General features: G+C 43.5%; 1 protein-coding gene across 15 annotated transcripts in view; it reads left to right on the plus strand.

Annotated features, from left to right (window-relative positions):
* TSNARE1 (t-SNARE domain containing 1) overlaps nucleotides 1–12,101 on the plus strand; it is a 553,318-nt gene that overhangs the window by 5,879 nt on the left and 535,338 nt on the right. For 2 of the 15 annotated variants that reach the window (XM_075415474.1, XM_075415473.1), the window contains exons 2-3: nucleotides 3,648–3,740; nucleotides 5,263–5,398. The exons of 7 other annotated variants lie outside the window; for them this stretch is intronic. The gene's annotated coding sequence lies outside the window, so the exon portion shown is untranslated. Of the gene's footprint in view, nucleotides 1–3,647; nucleotides 3,741–5,262; nucleotides 5,399–6,422; nucleotides 6,613–6,743; nucleotides 6,806–10,174; nucleotides 10,257–12,101 lie in introns of those variants that run through there. 6 more of the 15 variants (XM_075415475.1, XM_075415471.1, XM_075415476.1 and 3 more) reach the window with 5 other exon arrangements.

The following is a 12,101-nucleotide window of genomic DNA, read 5'->3' on the forward strand; positions in this document are numbered from 1 at the left end:
TCATTGCTGAAGCTTGTTGCTTTTTTTTTCAGTTTACAAGGAGTCTTCTTGAGGTGCTTCTGCATGGAGGAGGGAGGTGCCTCCTTTATTTTTCTGCATGGGAAAACCAGGCAGATTTGGAGGTGTTGTGACCCAAATTTGAAGATAAACACATTTTTTTGCTGTGTGAGATGCCAGAGACTTGAGTATGGTACAAGGCAACTCCTGAACTTACTGTTAATAGCTGCTTTGTAAAAATATCATATCAGGAGATAGGTCAGGAGCTCTGTGGTGGAGACATATACAGCCATGAATGCTGCTTTTCTTGATTTTTCTTTTTTCCCAGTGAAATTCCCTTATTTGTTTCCTTTATTTGTTTACCAGCATGTGATGTCTTGTGACTGTGACCACAGTCCTCGTGCAGTGGTGCATGTCCGGCTCATGTGCCCCAATTTTGGGATGTGTTAGGGGAGAAGAATCCTCCCGGGCTGTTTGGGGAAGACTTGGATGACGTCTCACCAGGTTTGTGAGCTCTGCACTGGTGGCTCCGAGTTTAGGCAGAACTAACTGTAAGGAAAGTCCAGTCTGTGCTCTGTAAAGGCAGAGTTTTTCATACAGAAAACGCCGCTTCTCATGGAAGTTTCCTCCTTGAATTTAGTCCTTGCTTAGATAACCAGTATTGACATTTTTAATGTGAATAGTTTGTTTGGAAAACTTATTAGTGGCTAAAAGAAGGGCTTTTCATCAGAGGCAGCAATGGTTGCAACTGACTAGATAATTGCGGTTCTGTTTGAGCTGAATTATTAGCAAATGCTTTGCAGCATCCCATGTGCAAGCCTAAGACGTTAGTTATGCTCCGAGTTTTTTCTAATTTTCGGGAGGAAAAACACTGCCATGCATCTGTTTGGTGATGAGGAAGGTCGATTATGCTGCAGGAACTGTGCTGACTTGCAGGGTAAAGCCTTGTTCAATATAACTTTGTACATGACAGATTTTCTTCGTCTGCAATTTATTGCGATTTCAGCTGCCTGGCAATGGGAGCCGCAGACGGCGATCCCTTGAGTTCGCGTAGTTTTGCCATTGCTTTTGTTGAAGCATCTCTTTTCTGACATGTGGGCTTGACTTTCTGAAGGGAGATAATGCAGATTATTTGCTTACAGTGCTGGTTGTGCGCAGGCACTGTTCGACGTCCTGCTGGTGATTGAAAGTCCCTTCTTTGTCCCTTCTGTTTGCTGTGGAGTCTTTATTAATGAGAAAGGAAACTTTTTGTTTTAATGGTAATTGCAACAACAACTTGAAGTTAACTCCGATTAACTGCATTTTCACATCTAGCTAATTAAAAATAATTTAAATGTGGCTGTAGGAGAGTAGGGGCTGCGCATTAAGGTGTAGATCAATCTCCGTTCATTTTACCATCTTCCATGTAGCTGCACCCTTCTGTTGGGAGCTGCAGATCTTGAGCTTTTCCTTCTTGCAAAGTGAAGCAAGAGCTAAACCTTAATACAGCTTTTGACATTTTTTTCTTGCCCTCCCAACAAAACAATTGAGTTATGGTCCCTTGTGACACTATTAGCTTTCTAGACTCTTGCGAGAACCTTCTAAAATACCTAATTTATACAACTTTATACATACTGCTAAATAGTTTGAGATGTGATTTATCTTTCCCAAGTGTTTTGAAGTCTTCTATTGGCTGCCTGATGCATCTCAAGGCGCTTTCTTACGTCAGTGCCTGCTGCTTCTGGGGAGACCCTAATCAGCCCCATCAAATAGTCTTGTGCAGTTAGTGACCACGAGCAGATACTCAGCAAAAAAGTGAGAAATCAGATTTATAAACATATATATGTTATTAAATAACAGTATATTTCTATAATATAGTGCGTAAGATCATACATATAAATTTCACATATATGTAATAATAATCCACATGTTTTTGTTTGCTTTTATGCTGTTTTTTTTTGCTTTTAAGAATTGAAAATTTCTGTCTTTGCTGAAGCTGCCGTGGACAGAGCAGTGGGATCGGTACGGGCAGGATCAGGCCACAGTGAATAAGCACAGCTGTGATCAGGGAAGCATGCCCAGATGGCTGGTGCTCAGCATCCTCTTACATACTGTTTCATACAGGTTTAAAGCTATCCAGGTTTGTAGTGACTGGCAAAAATTAAGTCATTTTACTAGGTCTACTTTTATGAGTGATAAATAAGGCAAAAAAACCCCCCAAAACTTAAATGGTGATGCCAAAGTTGTATTGAGGCCACTGCGTGTTAGTGACTCGATTTCTCAGTGTCAAGGACCTTCAGCTTCCATTAACTGCAAGTGCCTGAAGATAGAAGTAGGTGGGAAAATGTGGGCATCGAAGCCCCAGAAATGCGGTCCTGAGCTTTTTGACACTTCTGTTTTAGAGAACAGCTGCGTGCCTTCCAAAGCCCTCTTAAGTATTGATCATGCACCACGGGGATGTTTCATAGCTATGGGTTGTTTTTCTGAAAACGTAATGGGTTGCTATCCTAGCCAAGTGCCAAAACTGGTCCCTTGGAGATGCATCTTAGCAAGTGGTGTAAACAGTACTGCAGTATCACAGTAAAACACGATGCTGTCTGACTCACCTTTAAATTTGAAAAAGCAGACTGACAGTCTCACTACAGATATTTTCCAGATTATCATCTTTAAAGCTTCAAGCAGATGGGTTTCTTCCCCTTTACTCCAAACTCTGGGGCAGTGGAAAAAATTTCAGTTCTGTGGTGTGGTTTTTTTTTTTTTTTTCCTCTCGTGCAAATACCTGCATTTTAGCTGTAAAGATCCTCTTCTTTTTTTGTGTGTGGAAACCAAGGCCTGCTTTTTTTTTTCTCCTTTTTTTTTTTTCCTTTGCACATTATTCAGATATACCTTTGTTTCCTTTTGTATATAGAGGTGTCTCGTGGACTCTCAGGTCTACAGGCTTGCTCGTCTCGCTTTGTCTAGTTCCTTTCCTAATGCGTGGTGTTTGACATCCTTTTTTTCACAGAATCACAGAATGTTCGGGGTTGGAAGGGACCTCTGTGGGTCATCTAGTCCAAACCCCCTGCCGAAGCAGGGTCACCTACAGCAGGCTGCACAGGACCTTTTCCAGGCGGGTCTTGAATGTAGTACCATGCTTGGAAGTAGGGCTGTGGGTTTTGGTCCTGTTTGCAAGGCTTTGAATAGAGATTATAAAGAGAGTGGGCAGAAAGCAGCCTGGAGGTCCTTCTGTCCCTGGGACACTTGTCTCCTGCCTCCCGGGACCGCCTGGCTTTGACCATCCCTTTTGCTTTGGCCTATGGTAAAACCATAAGGAGCATCTGTGTTTTCCTCAGTGGTTGCTTTTTGGGCTTGAGATAGAATCATAGAATCGGTTAGGTTGGGAAAGACCTTTGAGATCATCGAGTCCAACCATAAACCTAACACTGCCAAGTCCACCAATGCTGGCTTCTTCAGCCCTGTTGGGCTGCAGTATCCTCTTGCAGCAAGGGTTCAGCTTTTGCTGCTTTTCTTTGCCAGGAGAGGGAGAATATAAAGCTTGGCTCTTTGCAAGCAAATTGCATTTCAAAATCTGTGGTGCATCTTGGGTTGGGATGATAATCTAACTCCTTGGAAGCAGGTGGTGGCCTTCAGGATAAGGTGATTAATGGTCTTAATCAATCTTCTACACACAGGTGGAGCTCCTTGGCTGCCACCTCCTACAACATCTTTGGTGGAGGAAGACTTATGGACCTGGTGTTCTTCTTGCTCCTCTCCCATAGCGGCAGGTAGTTGTCATGGTCAGTTAAGGGCTTGATGGGCATCGTCTCGACGGATGTCATCTCAAAGCCTACCAGCCCCATGATAAAGCCCTCACAGTTGAATGAGGCAATGTTTTCTGGTGCTTCATTGTTCTCCATTTCCATTACTTGCCTTCCTGGGCAGACCAAGGCTGGTTATTTTGCCTGGCTGCCTGCACACCACTTTGCAAAGTTGCTCTCCTAAGCAGGTGAGGGTGACCTTGCGCTTGCCGATTTGGTAGCTGGGTTCTGATGCTGGCTCCCCACGTTGCATCTCGTAAATAACTCTGTTTTTCTGTTTCATTTCGTGGACCTGTTTACACCTTGCCAAAAATAATTACAGCCTCCGAGACTGGGGTTTGCTGGGCAGGGGGGAGGAGGGCACAGAAAAACCTGCAATCCATGTTTTTTCATGCGCTTTCATCAACGCAGTGCTGCCAGTGAGACCAGGATCTCCCTTCTGGGGCATGAATCAGGCTGTGCTCGCGTTCGCCTTGGATCGTTTCTGTGCTGTGCATGAGATTTCTTTCCCTTCTTGTGTTCAGCATCATCTTAAATTCATGTCCTGGGCGATGCCTCCCTTGCCTGCTTTATTACCTCTTAATGTGTTTTCCCAAGTATGTCTTGCGCTCAGATAAACCTCTTCTGCTTTCCTTGGCTGCAAAACTGTCTTCTTCTGCGGTCTCCTCCTCCAGCTGCTGTGTGCATCCTTCCTCCATCCATGCAGAGGTACTTTTCTGCTTCTTAGCACGTTTTTCGAGCACTTAGGAGCTTGCGCGTCCTCCTCGAGAGGCAGATAGATGCTGTCGCTCCTGGTTTTGCATCCGAGCCAGCGTTAGCTGTGGTCATGTGCGGAGCCGGTGGGGAAGGCAAGAGTATTTTTAGCGTGCACTTCTGTGCGCCGCTCAGGGGGCCGCCCACAGTTGAGTATTAAAATAATAGCGGGGACATTGGGTAAGCTTTACAGCAAGATGTTGATATGCAAATTGCCGTCTTAAGGGCAAACCTCAAGGCAATTTTTGGCAATGCACGCAAGGCTCTGAAGCAATGTGTTTTGAATAAAGACTACAGCAGGGGATTTCGTCCAGAGGGCATGCTCGTCTCATTTATTCTGAAGCTTAGTAGAGCTGGTAATTCAGTGTTGGAAGCCAACAGGGTGAAACGTATGCACCTTTAAAAAGGTGTTAGATTAGCATTGGCAAAACAAAATGTAATGTCACCTCTGTTACTTGAATTTCCGGGGTTGCAGAAGCGATAAATCTGGTTGCATTTCATTTGCAAGTGATTCCTGGGCACCGTCCAGGGAAGAGGTGCCTCTGGTGGCTGCAAAGTTGGTTTGGGAGGTGTGGAGGCATTATCTGGTAATGAATGAGCTTGTGCCAGCTGACTTGGTGCTGCCTTGACTTTTATCTTCAAGTTGGTGATAGGCAGCTTGGCTGATTGGAACCTTTCAAGAAGAAATTGGAGAAAATATGAATCCTTTTTTTTTTTTTTTTTTTTTTTGTTTTAGTTTCCTGGTTTCTGAGTTCACGGTGGCACTGCTGAGAATGAAACAGCAATAAATGAGGAGAACCAAAGCAGTGGTTTCATGGTTCTTGCTTTTCAACTGTCCAAGCTGGTCGTGTGTCCATCATTACGAGGCAGAGGTACCATTTCTCCTTCTTTCCAACCCCAGGCTCAGTTGTATTCAACATCTACAGCTGGGCAGCTGTGTGATTTTTGAAGTAGGTAAAGCAGTTATCCTGCTTCGGAAGGGACAAGGAGCGCTGACAGAGATCAAGAGGAGCTATAACATGCTAGGAAACCACTGGCCAAAAGTTACCCTGTCTAATATTTGGGCCCTGAAAGCAGATGGCAATTTTAACCTCTTGGCCATACCTTCTGCACTGGCATATCTTCTTTTCATAGAAGCATAGATTAGTCTGGGTTGGAAGGGACGTTTAAAGTTCACCTAGTCCAATCCCCCTGCAATGAGCAGGGACATCTTCAACTAGACCAGGTTGCTCAGAGCCCTGTCCAACCTGACCTTGAATGTTTCCAGGGATGAGGCATCTCCCACCTCTCTGGGCAACCTGTTCCAATGTTTCGCCACACTCGTTGTAAAAAATTTATTCCTTTTATCCAGTCCAAATCTACCCTCTTTTAGCTTAAAGCCACTACCCCTTGTCCTATTGCAACAGGCTCTGCTAAAAAGTTTGTCCCCATCTTTCTTACATGCCCCTTTAAGTACTGGAAGGCTGCCATAAGGTCTTCCTGCAGCCTTTTCTTCTCCAGGCTGAAAAGCCCCAACTCTCTTAGCCTTTCCTCATAGGAGAGGTGCTCCAGCCCTTGGATCATTTTTTGTGGCCTCCTCTGGACCCGCTCCAACAGGTCCATGTCTTTCCTGTGCTGAGGGCTCCAGAGCTGGTATTTCTTACCCACTTTTCTGTAATATTCCTGTTTTATCCTTGATCCTACTTTTGTACCTGATTTGACTTGTGGTGTCTCTTTGTCTCATTATTAAATGATGTGTCTAAGATGTTGTCGATGACTTGAACACTAGCAAGAGCTCAGGTCCTTCCCTCCTCTTGTGCGTCCTCCATAACTGGATTAGAACCACAGTTATTAAGCTGTTCCTATGCGTTACGGTCTGGGAAGACCTGAGCTGGAGAGATTTGTTGTTATTCCCAGAGTGAGTGACACAAACGAGGTCAAATGCCGCCAGTCAAACGGGTTTATTGATCACCTATGCAAATGAAGGCATGAGAAAACAGCGACAGGAAAGAGAGGAAAGAAAGAAACCTAGCAAGCAGTCGGGATGGAGTCACAAGATATAGTCACCACCATGGATCCAGCAGCGTCCCGTTGGTCCATAGTTCCTGTGAGTATCGGTGGTGAGGGTGTCTTCGTCGTTTGGTCACACGGCCTTTTATAGGGTGTTCGGGGAGTTGTTCCCTAGGCAATGGCACGTACCCCATGTTCCCCCAGTCCCATGCATGTGTGGTTTTTTTTTCGGTCCTGGCTCCAGCAGATCGGGGAAGGGGTTGATGTCTAGACACGTTTTCCTCAACAAGGTACCCGTCCTCCAACTTCCTTCAAAGTTTGTTTTGGGCAGTTGTTTATTCCGTGTCTTGTTTGTACTTAGCTGGCCTGCCAGGGGGTCCTGCAGCGAGCTGGGCTACAAACAAGCTTTGGCTGGCCTGCCAGGAGGTCCTGCAGCAAGCTTTGCAAACAAGCTTTGAGGCAGTTGTCGTAAGATAGGGTCTCCGATACTATGTGCTCGTGATGGTTTTAATTCAGTAGATGTTCCTGGACAGAGCTGACCAAATGTTTTTTGCCTATGGACCATTACGGCATCCCCTGCAATTAGATAGGAAGGCTGGAAGACGGCATCTGCAGTGGTTTTATGCTTTGCATGTGATTTCTCAGGGACTTAAATAACCTGTGCTGAGGTGTGTGTTTGACTTGCATGCCCCATTAAATCAACATGGGCCGTGGTTGGGCTTGGGTGAAGCCAAAGTACCCAATGGAGTAGTGGGAGAAAGTGCCCTGGAATTTGATTTTCCTTGTTGTGTACTACGCTGACGTTGGCTCTTTAGAAGTCTTGGTTGACTACTTAAGAGTTCAGTTGAAATTTTTGGTTGAAATAGAGGAATCTGTGCCCAATTCTGCCAGGTTTTGTATAATGACTTTTTAGATACTGATTTGAAGAGGTAACTTAAGTGTGTGAGTGCTACTGTGCTTGTTCAGGGTATAACTGCTGAATGAATAAATTTCGTACAGATTTGGTTTAATTACTTGCAGATTGAGAGTTTTAAGAGGCAGAGTTTGGTGGACTTGCCCCAGTGTGATGATCAGTTGGAAAACGGATTTGAATCTGTCCATTTATTCCAATTCTTGAGGAGTGAGTACTGTGGTTCTTCAGGAAATACTAATTTGTAGGTGTTTACATTATTCTTATATTGTGAAGCCTGGGCATTGTTGAGAGAAAGCAAAGTTTGTATCACATGACGTATGTCGCTCTGGGATTGGAAACCGGCAGTAAATGAGGTAACTTCTTGTGAGTTTTTCGTTTTGTTTGAATTTTCTTTTTTTTTAGTCTTTCTGAGGTTGGTACAAATCTGTCCCTATTAGAGACTGGAGAGGTAGCTGATTTTTCTTTCTTTCAATGTAGCATGGAAGAACCAGGTGGCTGAGAATTTCTGGGGACGTGTTCTGAGCTTGATACAAGTTTGTGTTGATCAGCTTAGTTCACTCGTGTCCTTTTACTTTAATTATACGCTCCAACACCAGTAGACTTTTAAATACCAAATTTTGAGGGTGTTCTCTGCCAGAACTGCATGGTTTAAGTGCAGATCCTGTTGGCAGGCATCTCGCGAGCTGTTGACTTCGCTCCTTCATAACCCTGTCCTCTCTTGCCTAGTTTTTCCCTCCTTAAAAGTCACACAGATTTGTTAAAACAGGAAAGCTCTCTAAAACTAAATCTTCTGTGCTTCAGGCACATCTTGAATCTTCTTTGAGCCTGTCCTTCACTGCATCCTGCATCTCTGTGGCATTAAACACAAGCTGCTGGTTGTGTCTTCCAGAGCCCTTCTTGTGCTGCCTTGTACCTTGTTGAGATGTTGACTCTTCCCTCCAAGGTTGCGAATCTCTCTTCCTGATTTTGAAATGCGCCAGGTCTCCGTCACTCCATTCTTCCCTCTGGATGACATCACCCATGAACATTCATAGGGATGTCCTTAGTTTTCCCCAGACCTTGTTTTTTTGGTGAGATATCTTCAGGAAACCTCACAGCTGATTGTCATGCCAATGTTGCTGTCTCTCCAGATTGTCTCTGTGTTTCCAGATGTTTCCCATCCAATCTATGTTCAACTCTTTCTGCATTCAGTGTCATAGTTTAAGGACTGGAACGCAGGAATTGTCTCCTTACTCTGTATTTATACAGCATTTAATGTGATGTGGATATGATTCCGGAGCGATGCTGTTGATAATACCTTTCAAATTGTTGTTGTGGTAGTTAACAATCTTGGGAATGCTGTACTTTTATATATCTGTGTGTGTGTGTGTATATATATATATATATATATATATATATAAAAATATATATTGGCCAGGGACAAAAGTTAAGGCATTCTAGCAAGTTAACAGTTGAAAATCTCACAGATAATAAAAGCTAGGTATTTTTTCTCTCCCTACCTTGGCTCCTTTGGTAGTTATGATATCGGCTGCTTTGTATGGGGAAACTGAAATGGTGAATTCTGATCTTGCTGGGTAAGAAACATTTTTATAAAGCTGTGCATTTAGACTAATTCTGTCGGCCATACAGTGTGCTGAGGATTTGTGATCCTTAGCAGGAATTTGACAGATCTTAACTAGTTATGCTGTGTCTTGTCAATCAAAATTAAACGCCTACTGCACTCCTTCCTACTTTCTCTCTCTTCCAGCTTTTTTATTTAGGTTGGTCATTAAAATTGCTTATAACCATAGAAACGAGGAAAACCCGCTCCTTACGTTCCAGATCTTTAGCGTGATATTCCTGTACTGACATCATGTGAGTTACATACACGGTGGCTTAAAAAAAACCCTAAAAATCTGTAGGTAGGCAGAGTCGTTATTAATTCCTTCCTATAATGGGCTTCTTCCTATGGATGCCCAACAAAGATCATGTCCCTCTTGCATTCCTGTACTGTGTCCAGCAGAAGCAGAGACCCTGCTGTGGAGAAACTGCCTGACAAGATAGAGTTGGAGAAGAAAACAGATAGATACGTGGGATGGGAAGGGTGGGAGGGTGGGATAAGGAGAAGATGGGTCGGCAAGAAGTCGCTTGCGTGACGTAGTGCGTGTTGATAATTTCAGTATTGGTTTTCATCCTTTTAGGGCTGCTTGCACCATTGGGTGCTCTGAGAGATGGGCATAATACTGATAATTCTGTAGAACTGGGCCACCAGGTTTCTCTACTTAAGGACCTGAATCCCTGCTTGGCAGGATGGGATGTGTCATGGCTTAGCTTGTTCTTCCAGAGGTAGTTTAAAAATGCTTGACCCAGCGCTACATGAAGGTGATAAAATTCTTACCATAGGAGCCATGAGCATCCTGCGGTTTCGATGCTTGACTCTGTGTGCTAGACAAATAATGCTGTTTTCATTTGGAGCAGGATTGTTGCATGTGAGACTGCTAGAGACGAGGTTTCTGAATTTCCCCCCCCTGCTTAAGTTGCACTCAATCACAGAAATATTAGAGGTTGTTTTTTTTACAAATGGAAGGAATAATTGATCAGAGGAAAATAGTTAACTGCAGCTGCCAGCATTGCTCTCTATAACTTGCTCAGTTTTGCTCTTTTTATGAATTATGGGAACTTGGTAGCTTGTGGAAGGCGATACATGTGGTCAAGGAGTGACTTTTCTGGGCATGTAATGGCAGGGCTGGAGGGATCCTCTGCTGCTTGCACGTTGCTGGGACCTCTGAATGTGCTGAGATGTGGCGTTCATCAGAGAAGGTGAAAGTCCAGTCCTGGCACTAGAGCAGGTTGGTGTGTATTTTAGCTGTACAGCAAAGTTACCTCTGCTTTTACATTTTTTCCTAACAGATTTCAAAAAACCCAAAACAAAACCCAGAAAAAACACTCCCCAAACTGTGGAATGTTGGTGCGTAGACTTTCTGTTTAGTTGCCGATGTGTGGATGTGAGCCAGTAGACAGTGGTACATCGTATCGATGTGACCTTAGATGTGCTACAGGAGAAACAGGGTTTGCACAAAGAATCCTACATCTCTGTGGTGGCAATGCAAATGCTTCATGCGTCGCTGTACAGTAACTACAAAGAGTGAAGGCTCGCTCCCTAAGAATTTGCAGCATGTCTCGATGTTTGGAAGGTCTCCAGGATGGAGACGTGGATTGTTCCCGAGATAGTTGGATGTGGGAGTTTCATTGCTCTCTATAGGAAGGCTTGGCTCTTGGGAAGATGAATTTTGACCTTTGGCCAGGGAAATAACGAGGAGGAAGTGTTGTGTGCTGTAACATGACAAGGTGTTGCTGAGCAACATCTTAAATTTTAAAGGTCATGCTTATTTACCCCATCTTTGAAAGCTGAGACTGGGCACTGTACTTTAAGTTCAAGGCTGTTAATGTTTTTTTTCATGTGTTGGAGCTTCTGCTGTTGGCTTTTGAGGGGGCTGAAATAGGTTGTGTTCATCAAAGAAGAGGAAAGGCTAGTTGTGTGGTTTTTCTAGGGCTATGAAAACTCAGGGCAGGAGGAGCTCTTTCAGCACCTTTTGCTGCTCTCTTACCCCAGCGTCATCCCATGTGAAGTGACTTTCTCCATCATCCTGTCACGGGGAGAGATAAGAAAGCTTTGATAAGAAGTCTGAAAGGCTGAGTCCTGTGTGAGGATGCTCCTCCTGCTTAAAACAAATCAACGAGCCAATATTTTCAGCAGTTCAATTAAAACACTTCCTTTGAGGAATAATTACTGCGAAAAGAGAGTAATACTTCCACGTCCTTAACTTTACACAGTGTATAAGTACCTCTACCTGAGTAGCCTAAGCCATTCTTTTTCTTGTTTTCTTTTTTATGAAAACATAATAAACTGCATTAAAAGCATGTTGAATTCATTCTGAAGCATTATTTTCCAAATTTGGGACAAAGAAATTCAGTTGTTTAAGTGTTTGTGAGGGAAATGGGTTTATTATCTCATTAATTAGAGTCTCCAGAGTTGTCTGAGCTGTTGGGTTTTTACAGATGCTGTTCTAAAATATGCAATTGTATATCTGTCTATAGAGATATATTCTGTCTGCCTATTGCTCTATACACAAGCGCATGCACTCTTGTATGGATAATCTTCCCAAAAGTAATAATTTATTTTTTCCTCTTTCCATGCATTTTTACTTAAAAATCAATTATGAAGATACCGTAACGATTTTTTCAGTTGTCTGCTAACATGGCTTTCTAATAGTTTGGCTGCTGTTATAAAGGCAGGAGTTCTCTGTGCAGCTTTGTGGTACAGCATCCTAGCGAAGGTTTTACTCTGCTGTGCTGAGACCTCTTCCAGTGCTGGGTCTGCTTGGTTGTCCCAGCTGTGTGCCTCTAGCTCAGTGATCCCTTTAGCTGCATGGGCTTTGTTTTTGTAGGAAATATAGGAAAAAGGCTGACAGATCCAGCTTAACTGTCTTAAGGCTGAATAAAAATATGAGGTCACTAAGCAGGGAGAATTGACAGGTATGTGAAATCACAAATGGCAGAAAATGAAAATTATTTGCTGTATCTCACGGGACATCTCTTAATGCTTGCACCCTGAAATTAAAGGGAAGGAGTGGGGTTTTTTATGCATGTGTTACATTGTCAAGAGATATAATGTAGGCTGAAATCAAAGCTTG

This window comes from Opisthocomus hoazin, chromosome 3 (genome assembly GCF_030867145.1).
Source record: "Opisthocomus hoazin isolate bOpiHoa1 chromosome 3, bOpiHoa1.hap1, whole genome shotgun sequence".
Taxonomy (NCBI): domain Eukaryota; kingdom Metazoa; phylum Chordata; class Aves; order Opisthocomiformes; family Opisthocomidae; genus Opisthocomus; species Opisthocomus hoazin.